This window comes from Oncorhynchus kisutch, linkage group LG14 (assembly GCF_002021735.2).
Source record: "Oncorhynchus kisutch isolate 150728-3 linkage group LG14, Okis_V2, whole genome shotgun sequence".
NCBI lineage: Eukaryota > Metazoa > Chordata > Actinopteri > Salmoniformes > Salmonidae > Oncorhynchus > Oncorhynchus kisutch.
The window spans coordinates 74604320-74620751 of record NC_034187.2 but is presented as its reverse complement, the minus strand read 5'-3'; positions in this window follow the sequence as shown (position 1 = coordinate 74620751).

The following is a 16432-nucleotide window of genomic DNA, read 5'->3' as shown; positions in this document are numbered from 1 at the left end:
TATTACTGCATTGTCGGAACTAGAAGCACAAGCATTTCGCTACACTCGCATTAACATCTGCTAACCATGTGTATGTGACAAATAAATTTGATTTGATTTGATTTGATTTGACTGATTTTTCACCTAGTCGGTTGGGGATTCATCTTGGCCATGTTCTGTTATAATCTCCACCCGGCACAGCCAGAAGAGGACTGGCCACCCCTCATAGCCTGGTTCCTCTCTAGGTTTCTTCCTAGGTTTTGGCCTTTCTAGGGAGTTTTTCCTAGCCACTGTGCTTCTACACCTGCATTGCTTGCTGTTTGGGGTTTTAGGCTGGGTGTCTGTACAGCACTTTGAGATATCAGCTGATGTACAAAGGGCTATATAAATACATTTGATTTGATTTGACTTGATTCAAACCAGGCGACCATTCGGTTACTGTCCCAACACTTTAACGGTTAGGCTACCTGTAGCCCCCATTAAAGATACTATCCTTATTTTCCCTCAAAAGGTAAATAGCTTTTGAAGCCAATTATTTCTTGAAATAATGTTTTTGAGATTACAGTGCTTTAGCTATTCGAAGTTAAGGCTTTCAGGGAATTAATGTATTTTGTAATTCTCTTCCAATTGTGCTGTTTTTACAGTGATAATTATTAGAAACGCTTGCGTGTGTACAATTATATTTAGCGTGCGTGTGTGAGTGCATGTGCTCTTGTGTGTGGTGTGTGTGTGCATGCTTGTGTGTGTTTGTGGTGTGTGTGTGTTTGTGTGCTTGCACTCTGCTTCTATATCTGACCTTATTATTTTTGATAACAGAACAAGTTCATTAGATGTGGATGAGGACCTTACAAATAAAATGCACCATTATGATAACCTTTAAAACAGACAAGAACATTTTGACTGACAAAAACAGAGGATGCTGACAATGATGCGACACCTGTTACCTCATAGGTCAGGGGTCATACATTAGTTGTCAGTACCACAAATACTGAGAGATCTAATGAAAGTTGTCACTTCAACCATTGAACATCATTCAATCATTGAGGGCCAATAAAACATGAACATTTTACTGCAGTTGGCTAAATCAGAGTGGCACGGTGTTTATTGGTAGTTTCAAACAAATCTACTACCTCACACACATGGTTATGGGCTTCAAAAAAGAAGAGACTTGTACCATGTCATATATAGAGTTGAAATGTATTACATTTTAATTTTGCATCCCAATATTGCACTTCATAACAAACGTTTGACAGAGAAACACCAGATTTTCTGCTTTTGTTTTAAGATAACGTTGATTAATTATGAAATTATGAAAAATATGAATAACATTCCACCAATGAGGCCACTAGGTCATTTGACTGCAGGAAAAGGCTGCAATGTAACTGACTCCCTAAAAATATTATTATTATTATTTTTTATTTTTTACGGACCCCTATATCTGCCAGTGAGACACACAGGGAATACTGAGGGGTTCAGAGGTTGATGTATAGGGGGATGGTATGTGTGCATGCAGACCTACGTGTGTCTATGTTCTATGTGTGTGAATATTCCAACCTGTATGTCTCTTTTGTAATGAATGTGTAGACTCTAGACAGTAAATTAATGTGTGGACACATAGGTCTAGACTCTAGACAGTAAATTAATGTGTGGACACATAGGTCTAGACTCTAGACAGTAAATTAATGTGTGGACACACAGCTCTAGACTCTAGACAGTAAATTAATGTGTGGACACATAGGTCTAGACTCTAGACAGTAAATTAATGTGTAGACACATAGGTCTAGACTCTAGACAGTTAATGAATGTGTGGACACATAGGTCTAGACTCTAGACAGTTAATGAATGTGTGGACACATAGGTCTAGACTCTAGACAGTAAATTAATGTGTGGACACATAGGTCTAGACTCTAGACAGTAAATTAATGTGTGGACACATAGGTCTAGACTCTAGACAGTAAATGAATGTGTGGACACATAGGTCTAGACTCTAGACAGTAAATTAATGTGTGGACACATAGGTCTAGACTCTAGACAGTAAATTAATGTGTGGACACATAGGTCTAGACTCTAGACAGTAAATTAATGTGTGGACACATAGGTCTAGACTCTAGACAGTAAATTAATGTGTGGACACATAGGTCTAGACTCTAGACAGTAAATGAATGTGTAGACACATAGGTCTAGACTCTAGACAGTAAATTAATGTGTGGACACATAGGTCTAGACTCTAGACAGTTAATGAATGTGTGGACACATAGGTCTAGACTCTAGACAGTTAATGAATGTGTGGACACATAGGTCTAGACTCTAGACAGTTAATGAATGTGTGGACACATAGGTCTAGACTCTAGACAGTTAATGAATGTGTGGACACATAGGTCTAGACTCTAGACAGTTAATGAATGTGTGGACACATAGGTCTAGACTCTAGACAGTAAATTAATGTGTGGACACACAGCTCTAGACTCTAGACAGTAAATTAATGTGTGGACACATAGGTCTAGACTCTAGACAGTAAATTAATGTGTGGACACATAGGTCTAGACTCTAGACAGTAAATGAATGTGTAGACACATAGGTCTAGACTCTAGACAGTAAAGTACATGCCAGCCACTTGGTCCAATAATGACAGTCACATTACACTTGAACAGTGTTTATTTTAAGGTTAATGCATCTTTTTACAGAGCTATTCACTGTGAATCAAAGCATTAAAAAGCACTTTGTTATATGCGTCAGTCTCCAAGGGGCTTGAAGGAAGTGATTGGTTCGTGTTGGAGATTTAACTACTACACGGAAGTTCCAGTGGGTGTCCCAACACTCCATTGTGTGAGATCGGAAGGCTCGTGTTCGAGTCCAAACATTTTACATTTCAGTGCATTGCTCAGGTGTATATCAACAGATTCTTCACCCAGTCAGCTTGGGAATTTGAACCAGCGACCATTCAGTTACTGGCCCAATGCTCTTAACCTCTAGACTACCTGCCGCCCCGTTCTTCACTGTCTCCACACATATACTTTAAAGGTACTCCACTCCATCAACTTGACTTGTTTCTGTCTGTCTTCTACCCACTCATTGTCTATCCATTCTACAACCTCTTCTCCCATATCCCTCCATCCCTGCCTGCTGTCCCAGCTACTCCTCTGCAGAAGCGGACAACAAAGATCGGTCCCTCTCTTCTAGAATGTGCAGGAAACTGTTCCTCTCCTCCTCACTCCATGACTCAAACCATTGGGTCCAGAGGCGCAGTTGGCACTCAAAGATATTTGGTGGGCAGTCCTTAACCTGTAGCATTTTGAGAGTGGCAGTGGCTCTCTGCCTGCCGCTGAGTTCAGATAGGTACAAAATAGGTTCTCCAAGCTGAGAGGCACTGAACCCTGTGGTACTGACAGAAAGTCTGCCAGGCTGGGTGAAGACGAGCTGGACTGTGTGCAGAGCTAACCCTGTCCAGCAGTGTTAGCTGTTTCCAGTGTGTTGCTCGTGATGTTGTGTGTTGCTGGACAGGGTACCAGCAGCTGGGGGCATCATACCAGGGGGCTGCTGGTTTGAGCCTTGATTGACATGGAAGAACCAAGACATCTTGCACCGTTTTTTTTTACAACATTCTTCTTATTTTCAGCCTGTTGCAACATAAGACGTGAGGTTGAGTTGAGTTTCCGCACCTCTGCCCTTAATCTTGACAAAACGTACACAGACAGACAGACAGACGCACGCACACACACACACACACACACACACACACACACACACACACACACACACACACACACACACACACACACACACACACACACACACACACACACACACACACACACACACACACACACACATACGCACACACACACACACACACACACACACACACACACACACACACACACACACACACACACACACACACACACACACACACACACACACACACACACACACACACACACACACTGATGCTGACATTGAGGTCTAATCATTAGTCCTTCCCAACACGAACATTATTATACTTGACTGCACAAACACACAGAACCTTATGCTGTGACTCACACCTTTATCACTCTCTCAAGTCTCCTTCTTCTCTTCTACATATTCCTGTCCTCATTCTCGCCTCTCCCTTTGTGTGTTACTGTGTATTTTTAATTATTCATGTCCATATCTCTTCCTGTTCCTGTTACTCTCCTTTCTTGTTATTTAAAAAAAATTTAAAAGGTTTTTAAGGAGAGAGAGGGCTTAATATGCGTCTCAAATGACTCCCTATTCCCTACATAGTGCTCTACTTTTGATCAGAGCCCTATGGGCCGTATACGGCCCTGGCCAAAAATGTTGCACTTTATAGGGAATAGGGTGTCATTTGTGATGCAGACCTTCTGTGTGATCATGAGGAGGTAGAGAATCGACAGAGATAGCAGTGGATCAGCTGGCTTCTAATCTACAGGCTCAGTCTGGCACTAAGGAAACGCCACAGTGCCTGTCCCCTCTCTCTCTCTCTCTCTCACTCTCTCTGTCTGTCTTTCACCTTTTCTCTCTCTCTCTCTCTCTTTCTGTCTAGCGCTGACTCTGTCTCTTTTTCTCCCTCTCTATGTCTCTCTCTCTCACCACAACTCTGCCTCTCCCTTTACCTTACGTTCTCTCTCTCTCTCCCTCTGTCTCACTCTCTATTATTTTTCTCTATCTCAAGTCAGAGAGCATCTCATCCCTTGATTTTGTGTCTACACATTTGAGTATCACCTCCAATCAGAGGTTGCATAATCATACTTCCTTCCTGCTACTTTAATGTTTCTACCTGGTCCTTCTTTTCCCACTGTTGAGACGCTACCTTGATTGTCTGAGTAGAACTGTTGTATGTTGTATGGTGTATGTTGGTTTTGGCCTTCAGTCATACACAGTTTTTCCATCTTCAACAAGCTCTCACAGTCTCACTGCAGAATTCTCATCCACATTCTCCTAAGATCAAATTCCAAAGTGTTTTTGTTGCTCCTGCTGCTCTGTATCTTTAAATTTCTCCAAATGTAACATTTTTAAGTTAAGGGTTAAGTTTAGGCATTCATTCTGAATGGTTAAGGTAATGGTTAAGTTTAGGCATTCATTCTGAATGGTTAAGGTAATGGTTAAGTTTAGGCAGTCATTCTGAATGGTTAAGGTAATGGTTAAAGTTCGGAAAGGGTTCAAATGTTAAGTTTAGGCAGTCATTCTGAATGGTTATGATAAGGGTTAAGTTTAGGCATTCATTCTGAATGGTTAAGGTAATGGTTAAACTTCGGAAAGGGTTCAAATGTTAAGTTTGGGCAGTCATTCTGAATGGTTATGATAAGGGTTAAGGTGTGGGATAGGGTTAAAACCAGTGTCCACGACTGGGATCGAAAACGCAACCTTCTGATCCAGAGTCATGAGATCCAGGTTCATGGGATTACGCCTATCCACCACCCCTGTCAAAACCCAAGCCACGGTTGCCCCTAGCGGCCAGTTTTTAAGGCATTTCCCGACATCCTCAGGACATGGATAGATGTCCAATTCTTAAGTCAATCTTGAATGACCTGGCTGTGCATACTAGGAGTGTTGTGGGTGGGTGGGAGTTTTGGGGGAGCTGTGTGTGTATGTGTGTGTGTGTGTGTGTGTGTGTGTGTGTGTGTGTGTGTGTGTGTGTGTGTGTGTGTGTGTGTGTGTGTGTGTGTCTCTGTGTGTGTGTGTGTGTGTGTGTGTGTATGTGTCTGTGTGTGTGTCTCTGTGTGTGTGTGTCTGTGTGTGTGTGTGTCTGTGTGTGTGTGTGTGTGTGTGTGTGTGTGTGTGTGTGTCTGTGTGTGTGTGTGTGTGTGTGTGTCTGTGTGTGTCTGTGTGTGTGTGTGTGTGTGTCTGTGTGTGTGTGTGTGTGTCTGTGTGTCTGTGTGTGTGTGTGTGTGTGTGTGTGTCTGTGTGTGTGTGTGTGTGTGTGTATGTGTCTGTGTGTGTGTGTGTGTGTGTGTGTGTGTGTGTGTGTGTGTGTGTGTGTGTGTGTGTGTGTGTGTGTGTGTGTGTGTGTGTGTGTGTGTGTGTGTGTGTGTGTCTGTGTCTGTGTGTCTGTGTGTGTGTGTGTGTGTGTCTGTGTGTGTGTGTCTGTGTGTGTGTGTCTGTGTGTGTGTGTCTGTGTGTGTGTGTGTGTCTGTGTGTGTGTGTCTGTGTGTGCAGTTTGATGAAGCGCAGGGGAAGAAATGATCTTTGGTAGTCAGCCACTGTTTTTACACAGCTGGACGATGTAGCGTTCTCTTTAACTCCAGAACGCAGTGAATAAACGATACACTCCTTTAGTCCTCATCATTCCTTCACTCTTTTCCTCCATCCCTCCATTTTTTTACATTTACATTTGAGTCATTTAGCAGACGCTCTTATTCAGAGCGATTTACAGGAGCAATTAGGGTTACATTGCCTTCAGAAAGTATTCATACCCCTTGACTGATTCCACATTTTATTGTGTTACAGCCTGAATTCAAAATGGATTAAATCATTTTTTTTCTCTCACCCATCTTAAATTCAATACCCCGTAATGACAAAGTGAGAACATGTTTTTAGACATTTTTGCTAATTTATTGGAAGTGAAATACAGAAATATCTAATTTACATAAGTATTCACACTCCCTCGTCAATAATTCCAGCTGTGAGTCTTTCTGGGTAAGTCTCTAAGAGCTTTCCACACCTGGATTGTGCAACATTGGCCCATTACTTTCTTCAAAATTCTTCAAGCGCTGTCAAATTGGTTGTTGATCAACGTTCTTAACCGCTAGGCTACCTGCAACCCGATCCTCCACCCCCTAGCTCTACCCTCTCTAGTCCATCTATTCTCATATCCTTCAAAGATCCTGAAAACAGAGGCGGTGAACAACAAACTAAAGACAAACAGCTACCCATGAAATTACAGCATTTTTGATGTTTCTTAGACAGAGAAAGCATTGTAAAACTTAAAATCATCCTGTCCCTACAATGTTGAGATGGCCATGTTGGTCTGTTTCCTCAGAATAGGAAATAGATTAGGACAGAAAATGGACCAGTCCCTCCTAAGATTTGGGATATGGGCTGAATTGTTCAAAGCAATGCCTTGATTAGTTGTGTGTTGCCTCACCTCATGAGGTTCTTTAATTCTGTAAGAGTGGAACATTGTAGTTGATGATGATTGGTTGAGATGGTGGATGTGTCACGTAGTATGACCTGTTTTATGCTGACTGTCTAGTCTTAACTGTTCTTATAATTGATGTTACACTCTTCGAACCATCCAAACAACACGTCACAATTATTTCCCTGAGCTTTTCCTCTCCTTTCTCTCCTCCATGTTAAACTGTCTCCAATTAAACCTGCATGTTACGGCGTGTCGTGTTCTATGGAGTGTTTACCTTCTGAGTAATTACCCTCTTCCTCTTTTATTGTTGCTGTCTGTTTCCAGGTGAAGGGCCTTGTCAATCAAAAATGGTTGTGGTTCCCATGGTAATAGGGGAGTAGAAGTAGTCATCCTCTTCTTCAGTTGATGACCAAAGTCAATACTCACCAATTAGCTTTCAGCCACGAGTAGGGTTGCTATGGCGAGACAATTACACTTAACAGGGTAGGCCTAGCCATGCCAGACTCATTTTGTAGCTCCTCCCCTGTTCCAAAATAACTTGGTTATCTCTCTTTTTCTCTCTCTCGCTCTTTCCCTTAAGTTTGTGATGTGGACAGGCACATTATGTTGATGTTAGGTCAAGTAGTCTTATTCTGTGATTTTTATTCGTAAGAAGAGAAACATCTCTTTCTCTCTCTCTCTCTGTGTGTGTGTGTGTGTGTGTGTGTGTGTGTGTGTGTGTGTGTGTGTGTGTGTGTGTGTGTGTGTGTGTGTGTGTGTGTGTGTGTGGTGGATATTCCTGTCATCACACACATTAAATCAAAGTGGCAGCTTTCAGACAGGATCCCTTCCACCAGCTTCCTCTTCGGTCCCACACCAGGAGGACACAGGTGCAACCATACCATCCTACTAACACCCCCACCCCACTACCCTCCACTAACACCTGTTCAACACACACACACGAGAGACACAACTAAACAGGTGACTGCCAGGGTGACGACACATGGACACGTGACCATGTTCAGTGTTGCAGCTGCACCAATCAGAGATTGATCCAGTGTGACTTGGCCCCACGCCTGAAAAGTAGAGAACATTTCAGTGGGCGTCTGTGTTGTTGAGATCCTCGTTAATCTGAATCTTTACTAAAACCTTAAATGTTGCCTGCAAAGGAACATTGATTGTTTCTCCATTTAAACTTTGGATTAAACCTATTTTCATTAACACTGATCTGCCGAGAATAATTAGATTAATTAATCCTAACATCTATCTGCATATTGAAATTAACTGTAATTGTCACGGTGGCTCTTCTGAAATACAGTATAATTTTCATTTTATTCTGTCATTGAATCTTTGAAATATTTCCAGAGCTGTGTGTGGATTCGTCATCAACTGGTCTGTGTGATCTATTTAGAGAAACAGTATGAGATATTTTGTATGTAGAGTATGCATGTGTTCTACCTAATGTATATACAGTGGCAAACTGTAGGAATTCTACATTTTATGCAGAAACTTTTCTATATAGTGTAGATTCCAAAGTAATGGACAAATCAATATCCCAGATTTGTGTCCCAAATGGCACCTTATATAGTGCACTACTTTTAACCAGAGCCCATAGGGCCCTATGTAAGGCTATGGGCTTTGTTCACAAGTAGTGATCTATATAGGGAATAGGGTGACATTTGGGACACAAATCTTGGGATATTGAGTAGACAATACCGCCCCTATGGACTGGAGTACGGCATCCTAATAACCATGATCAATAAAATGAATGCATTCTCCATATCCTGGTTTTGAACAGTACAGCGCAGGTCAGTGGAGGCTGCTGAGGGGTATGACGGCTCTTAATAATGGCTGGAACGGAACAAATGGAATGGCATCAAACCATTTCATACCATTCCACTCATTAACATGAGCCCATCCTCCCCAAATGAGGTACCACCAACCCCCTGTGGTGCAGGTAGAGACAGTGTTATTTTGTAAGGTGAAACTATCAAATGAAGACAACAAGAAAAAAAGGGAGAATGAGGCTGAAGTGGGAGGTGGGTAAGTTTAAGACTAAACATGGCTTTCAAATTCTGAATCGAACTTGGAAACATCAGAAACACCTTGTGATGATCTTGAGATCATTATCCCCAGATGAGACTGTTTGGTCATAATGGTTATTCATTATCTATTACAATTATATTATTATCTATTTGGAATAGTGCCTCAAACTAAGCACGTTGTGTGTTAGCTTACGGTTAGTTCTTTCCAGTTTGTTAGATTATTTGGTTTTCTTACTGGATAAGGAGGTGGTTGGTGGGCTGGTTGGTTTGGTGGATGAGCTTCCTCTTGATGATACTATCACGTTTCAGGTATTTCCCAGGTGCAGACAGTGTTAAAGAAGCAAAAGTGTATTCTTTAAACAGGGGCAGGCAAACGACAGGTCAAGGCAGGCAGGGGTCAATAATCCAGAGAGGGTGTAAGGCAGCGGAACAGCAGGTGGGCTCAGAGTCAGGTCAGGCAGAGGTCGGTAATCTAGAGTAGTGGCAAAGGTACAGGCCGGCAGGCAGGAACGGTCAAATACTGGGAATCTAGAAAACAGGGACTGTAGCAAAGACAGGAGCAAGGGAAATGCTGGTAGGTTTGAATTAACAAAATTAACTGGCACAGACAGAAAACACAGGTTTACAGTGGGGCAAAAAAGTATTTAGTCAGCCACCAATTGTGCAAGTTCTCCCACTTAAAAACATGAGAGAGGCCTGTAATTTTCATCATAGGTACACTTCAACTATGACAGACAAAAGTAGGAAAAAAATCCAGAAAATCACATTGTAGGATTTTTAATGAATTTATTTGCAAATTATGGTGGAAAATATGTATTTGGTCAATAACAAAAGTTTATCTAAATACTTTGTTATATACCCTTTGTTGGCAATGACAGAGGTCAAACGTTTTCTGTGTAAATCTTCGCAAGGTTTTCACACACTGCTGCTGGTATTTTGGCCCATTCCTCCATGCAGATCTCCTCTAGAGCAGTGATGTGTTGGGGCTGTTGCTGGGCAACACAGACTTTCAACTCCCTCCAAAGATTTTCTATGGGGTTGAAATCTAGAGACTGGCTAGGCCACTCCAGGACCTTGAAATGCTTCTTACGAAGCCACTCCTTCGTTGCCCGGGCGGTGTGTTTGGGATCATTGTCATGCTGAAAGACCCAGCCACGTTTCATCTTCAATGCCCTTGCTGATGGAAGGAGGTTTTCACTCAAAATCTCACGATACATGGCCCCATTCATTCTTTCCTTTACACGGATCAGTCGTCCTGGTCCCTTTGCAGAAAAACAGCCCCAAAGCATGATGTTTCCACCCCCATGCTTCACAGTAGGTATGGTGTTCTTTGGATGCAACTCAGCATTCTTTGTCCTCCAAACACGACGAGTTGAGTTTCATCTGGTTTCATCTGACCATATGACATTCTCCCAATCTTCTTCTGGATCATCCAAATGCTCTCTAGCAAACTTCAGTCGGGCCTGGACATGTACTGGCTTAAGCAGTACACGTCTGGCACTGCAGGATTTGAGTCCCTGGCGGAGTAGTGTGTTACTGATGGTAGGCTTTGTTACTTTGGTCCCAGCTCTCTGCAGGTCATTCACTAGGTCCCCCCGTGTGGTTCTGTGATTTTTGCTCACCGTTCTTGTGATCATTTTGACCCAACGGGGTGAGATCTTGCGTGGAGCCCCAGATCGAGGGAGATTATCAGTGGTATTGTATGTCTTCCATTTCCTAATAATTGCTCCCACAGTTGATTTCTTCAAACCAAGCTGCTTACCTATTGCAGATTCAGTCTTCCCAGCTTGGTGCAGGTCTACAATTTTGTTTCTGGTGTCCTTTGACAGCTCTTTGGTCTTGGTCGTAGTGGGGTTTGGAGTGTGACTGTTTGAGGTTGTGGACAGGTGTCTTTTATATTGATAACAAGTTCAAACAGGTGCCATTAATACAAGTAATGAGTGGAGGACAGAGGAGCCTCTTAAAGAAGAAGTTGTAGGTCTGTGAGAGCCAGAAATCTTGCTTGTTTGTAGGTGACCAAATACTTAATTTCCACCATAATTTGCAAATAAATTCATTAAAAATCCTACAATGTGATTTTCTGGATTTTTTTCTCTCATTTTGTCTGTCATAGTTGAAGTGTACCTGCGATGAAAATTAAAGGCCTCTCTCATATTTTTAAGTGGGAGAACTTGCACAATTGGTGGCTGACTAAATACTTTTTTGCCCCACTGTAAGTACCCAGGGGATAATGGGGAAGATGGAGACAAGCACAATAACAGCTGAAAGATCAGGGAGTGACAGTACCCCACCCTCTAGGGATGCCACCTGGCATCCTACCTGGGCATTCCTGGTTGAGCGGGGTGCCAGCGTTGTAACTCAGAGATGAGGCCTGGGTCCAGGATGTCCCTAGCGGAGACCCAGCGCCTCTCCTCCGGGCCATAACCCTCCCATTCAACTAGGTACTGGAAACCCCTGCCCCGAGGTCAAACCTTCAGGAGGCGTCTCACCATGTACGCCGGTTGGCCATCGATGTGACGGGAGAGAGAGGTGGGCCTGGAACCAGAACGGGCTCCAGCCCACGATGGCACCAGTAGACCAGTCAAGTGAGGGATTGTGTCGCTGGAGCCAAGAGAATCCCAAGACTCAATTAGCAGGAACTGGATCATCTCACTGTGGTTCCCTGACACTCGTAGGTTGATGGGGGTGGTATGGTGGGTGACCCGGCCTATAGACCGCCCGTCTATCGCTCTAACATCCAAGGGAATGGAGAGAGGTTGAGTGGGGATGCCCAGTTCGGACGCCAGGGTAACATCCATAAGACTCATATCGGCCCCCGAGTTGATGAGTACTTCGACTGGTCGCCCCACAGCAGGGTTGCGAGTAAGGGGAGAAGCAAAATTGTCCTTAGGACCCACCAGAGTACTCATTCCTTCAAATGAGCTAGGTCTCTTGAAGAGACAGGTAGACACAATGACCGGCAGTACTGCAATACAGACCACTTTGGGGGTTAAGTCCGCGTACGCGTTCGGCGGTAGACAGCCTAACCCTGCCCGAGCTGCATCGGCTTGGGAAGAAGTAAATTGGCAGTCTTTGGAGGCTCTTGGAGGAACTCGGGCAAGCTCGGACCCTCTCAGGGACATAGATGCCAGGGACTTCCGGAGTGCATCAGATGCAAGGTGGGATCCTTGAGTGACCGCAATCAGACCTCTTCTCCCTCCTACTTTCCCGTAGCCGTTCATTGATCCGGATGGTTAAGGCAATGAGTGAGTCGAGATCAGTTGGTAGTTTGCGGGCTGCAAGCTCATCCTTTACTTCCTCTGATAATCTGTGCAGGAACGTGTTGAACAGCACTTCCGGGTTCCAGGCACCCTCCGCTGCTAGCGTGTGGAAATCTACCACATAGTCTGCCACACTGAAGGAGTTCTGCTGAAGCTGGAGTAACTTCCGGGCAGCCTCCCTCCCGGACACCAGAGCCTCAAACTTTTTTCACCTCTGCCACAAAACCCTCCAGACTGAAGCATAATGCCGACTGTTGTTCCCAAACGGCCGTAGCCCAGGCGAGGGCCTTCCCGGACATCAGTGTGATGAGGTACGCTATCTTATAGCGGCCCGCGGAGGAAAGGTAAAGCTCCATAACGAGGGAACACTGAGCGAGAAACTCCCGATAGGTGCCCGACTCTCCATCGAAGCGCTCCGGGGGAGGTAAGCGGGGTTTCTTGGTTTCTTGGGAAACGGTGTGACGGTGCTGCTACCACCCGGGTTACTGAAGGGCTGGTAGATTACCGTTGTGGTAGACTGTCTAGTAGACAACCCATGGAATTGCTCCTGCAATGTGTCCAATGCTTGGACACATTAATGTTCGGACCAAGCCCGGAACCCATTTATCAGACCGCGAAGCAACTCCTTATGCCCACCAATGGTGGCTCCTTTGGAGGAGATAGAATAGCAGAGCTGGTCCAAGTCTGCTGGGTCAGTCATGGCCAGTTCGTATTATCACGTTTCAGGTATGACCCAGGTGCAGACAGGCGAGCTCAGGGTCAGGTCAGGCAGAGGTCGGTAATCCAGAGTAGAGGCAAAGGTACAGGCCAGCAGGCAGGGTCAGGGTAGGCAGGAATTGTAAAAAAAACAACAGGAAACTAGAAAACAGGGACAATAGCAAAGACAGGCGCAAGGGAAACCGTTGGTAGGTTTGAACGAACGAAACTAACTGGCATAGACAGACGGAAAACACAGGTATAAGTACCCAGGGGATAATGGGGAAGATGAGCTGCACCTGAATGGGGGTGGAAATAAGCACAAGGACAGGTGAAACAAATCAGGGTGTGACAGATGCCTTCTGTTACACAGCTATTTTCTTGAGTTAATTTAGTTAATAAAGCCACATAAAAACGTATCTTTTTTTGCTTTCTTGAGTAAGCAGCTCCAAAATGCAGGTGTTTCAGTCTAGTTCAGTGCTTTCCGTGGTGGGGCAGCCAGAGGAAAATAAGGAGTGCAGGGGTTGGTAATGTTCTCTAGTTGCGCCGTGATTGGGTAATGTTCTCTTGTTGCGCCATGATTGGCTCAATGTTCTGTCACTCATGGGGACACGACGTCACCGCCAAATTGAAGGGTAGAGCTCTAAAATCCAAGTCCCTTGGGTGCTGCCATAGAGTTACATTAGAAGTGTCCGTCCAAGAAGGCTCAAGGTCGTTGGTCACAGATAAAATGACGTCAAATCACGTTATATCTACCGTAGCTTTGATTGGACTGATCATGTCAACATCATACTTTCAAAATCTTAGCTAGCAAGCTAGCAGTCATCATCATGGATAAAGTCGACAATTGCTTTTTAATCCTTGTCATATGAAGTGAAATAATTTGAGAAATGATATATAAAACGTATCGGTGCTCCTTGGCCATTGGACATAAACATTACACAACAAGTTGGAAATCGCAAATTCAACAATGAGTGGTTTGGAAGGAATTAGTGGCTAACTGCAAGCATTGCAAAGCAATCACTAGCCTGCTATTCGGTGGAGTGGGTTTATGGTTCGAAGTCTGGGTTAAGGGTCTCTTTTCCAAGCTTAAAAGGATAAAAATTCAACATTGGCCATGCTGTCAATCAAGCATGAACTCTGAAAACAACGAGCTCCGACTGGGAAAATACGTTTTGAATGGTCATCAAACTCGGAATTGCAAGTCGGGAACTCGGACCTCTTTCTAGACCTCTGACCAGAAAATCACTAACATCATCATGATTCGACCTTGTTTTATTCCAAGTTCCCAGTTATCTTGAAAACACCAAAAATCCAGAGAATGCCAGACTTTGATGACAAATTTGCTCACGAAGGACCGCCGCGCCACCTTCCTGTTCAAGTGAGCACAGCACAACAAGATGAGTCCAAAAATGTGTATTGTATGCTGCTGCATAAATGATGTAATATGCCAGGGAGATATGTATACTGTAGCTAAGAAAGTAATACTAAGTGTACAGTACAGTGCCTTCGGAAAGTATTCAGGAACCTTTACTTTTTCCACATTTTGTTAAGTTGCAGCCTTATTCTAAAACGGATTTAAAAAAAAAATGTCCTCAGCAATCTACAGACAGTACCTCGTAATGACAAAGCAAAAACAGGTTTTTAGACATTTTTGCAAATTTACCAATTTTACAAAAAAACTGAAATACCTTATTTACATAAGTATTCAGACCCTTTGCTACGAGACTCGAAATTGAGCTCAGGTACATGATGTTTCCATTGATCATCCTTGAGATGTTCCGACAACTTGATTTGAGTCCACCTATGGTAAATTCAATTGATTGGACATGATTTGAAAAGACACACACCTGTCTATATAAGGTCCCACAGTTGACAATGCATGTCAGAGCAAAAACCAAGCCATTAGGTCGATGGAATTGTCCGTAGAGCTCAGAGACAGGATTGTGTTGAGGTACAGATCTGGGGAAGTGTACCAAAAACATTCTGTAGCATTGAAGGACCCCAAGAACACAGTGGCCTCCATCATTCTTAAATGGAAGAAGCTTGGAACCACCAAGACTCTTTCTAGATCTGGCCGCCCGGCCAAACTGAGCAATCAGAGGGAGAAGGGCCTTTGGTCAGGGAAGAGACCAAGAACCCGATGGTAACTCTGACAGTGCTCCAGAAACCTTCCAGAAGGAAAACGATCTCTGCAGGACTCCACCAATCAGGCCTTTATGGTAGAATGGCCAGACGGTGGCTTCGGGACAAGTCTCTGAATGTCCCTGAGTGGCCCAGCCAGAGCCCGGACAAGAACCCCATCGAACATCTCTGGATAGACCTGAAAATAGCTGTGCAGCAACGCTCCCCATCCAACCTGACAAAGCTTGAAAGGATCTGCAGAGAAGAATGGGAGATACTCCCCAAATACAGGTGTTGTTTTTTGTTTTATTTATTTAACCTTTATTTCACTAGGCAAGTCAGTTAAGAACAAATTCTTATTTACAATGATGGCCTACACCTGCCAAACCCAGACGACGCTGGGCCAATTGTGTGCCACCTTATGGGATATGTTTTAATATGTTTTATAATGAGGCTGTAACTGTCACGCCCTGACCTTAGTATTCTTTGTTTTCTTTGTTATTTTGGTTAGGTCAGGGTGTGACATGGGTGATATGTGTGTTTTTGTCTTATTCTAGGGTGTTTGTACTGTCTAGGGTTTTTTGTAGATTTATGGGGTTGTTTTCATCTAGGTGTTTATGTTGGTCTATGGTTGCCTAGATTGGTTCTCAATTAGAGGCAAGTGTTTATCGTTGTCTGATTGGGAACCATATTTAGGCAGCCATCTTCTTTGGGTATTTCGTGGGTTATTGTCTATGTGTAGTTGCCTGTGTCAGCACTTGTTATCATAGCGTCACAGTTGTTGTTTTGTTTTAGTGTTCTTTGTGTTTTTCGTTATTCAATAAAAGAATGGATTCACACAACGCTGCGCTTTGGTCTGGTTCTTACAACGATCGTGACAGTAACATAACAAAATGCAAAAAAAGTAAAGGAGTCTGAGTATTTTCCAACGGCACTATATGTTCCAACGGCACTCTTAATTTCGCCTACTGTTCTCACTTGGTGGTGCACATGTAGTCTATAGCCTGTTTTAGAGAAATGTAATAATCAAATATTGTAAGAGCTTTCATTGTCTGCTTATTTGCCCCCTTTATTTATCATACGGTTCTGACTTGGTGTACAGTGAGAATACTGTAAGAACAGCCCATGTTCGGAATTCTGTCGCTGTATATTTCAAATGTGCCGAACAAATAGTTATATTGACTACGTCTGTCCTAGCTCGCTCATTAAAAGCTTAATCGAAATTACGGATTGCCTCTTGTCTGCTCGTTGTCCCCTTATGCCATAGTTTG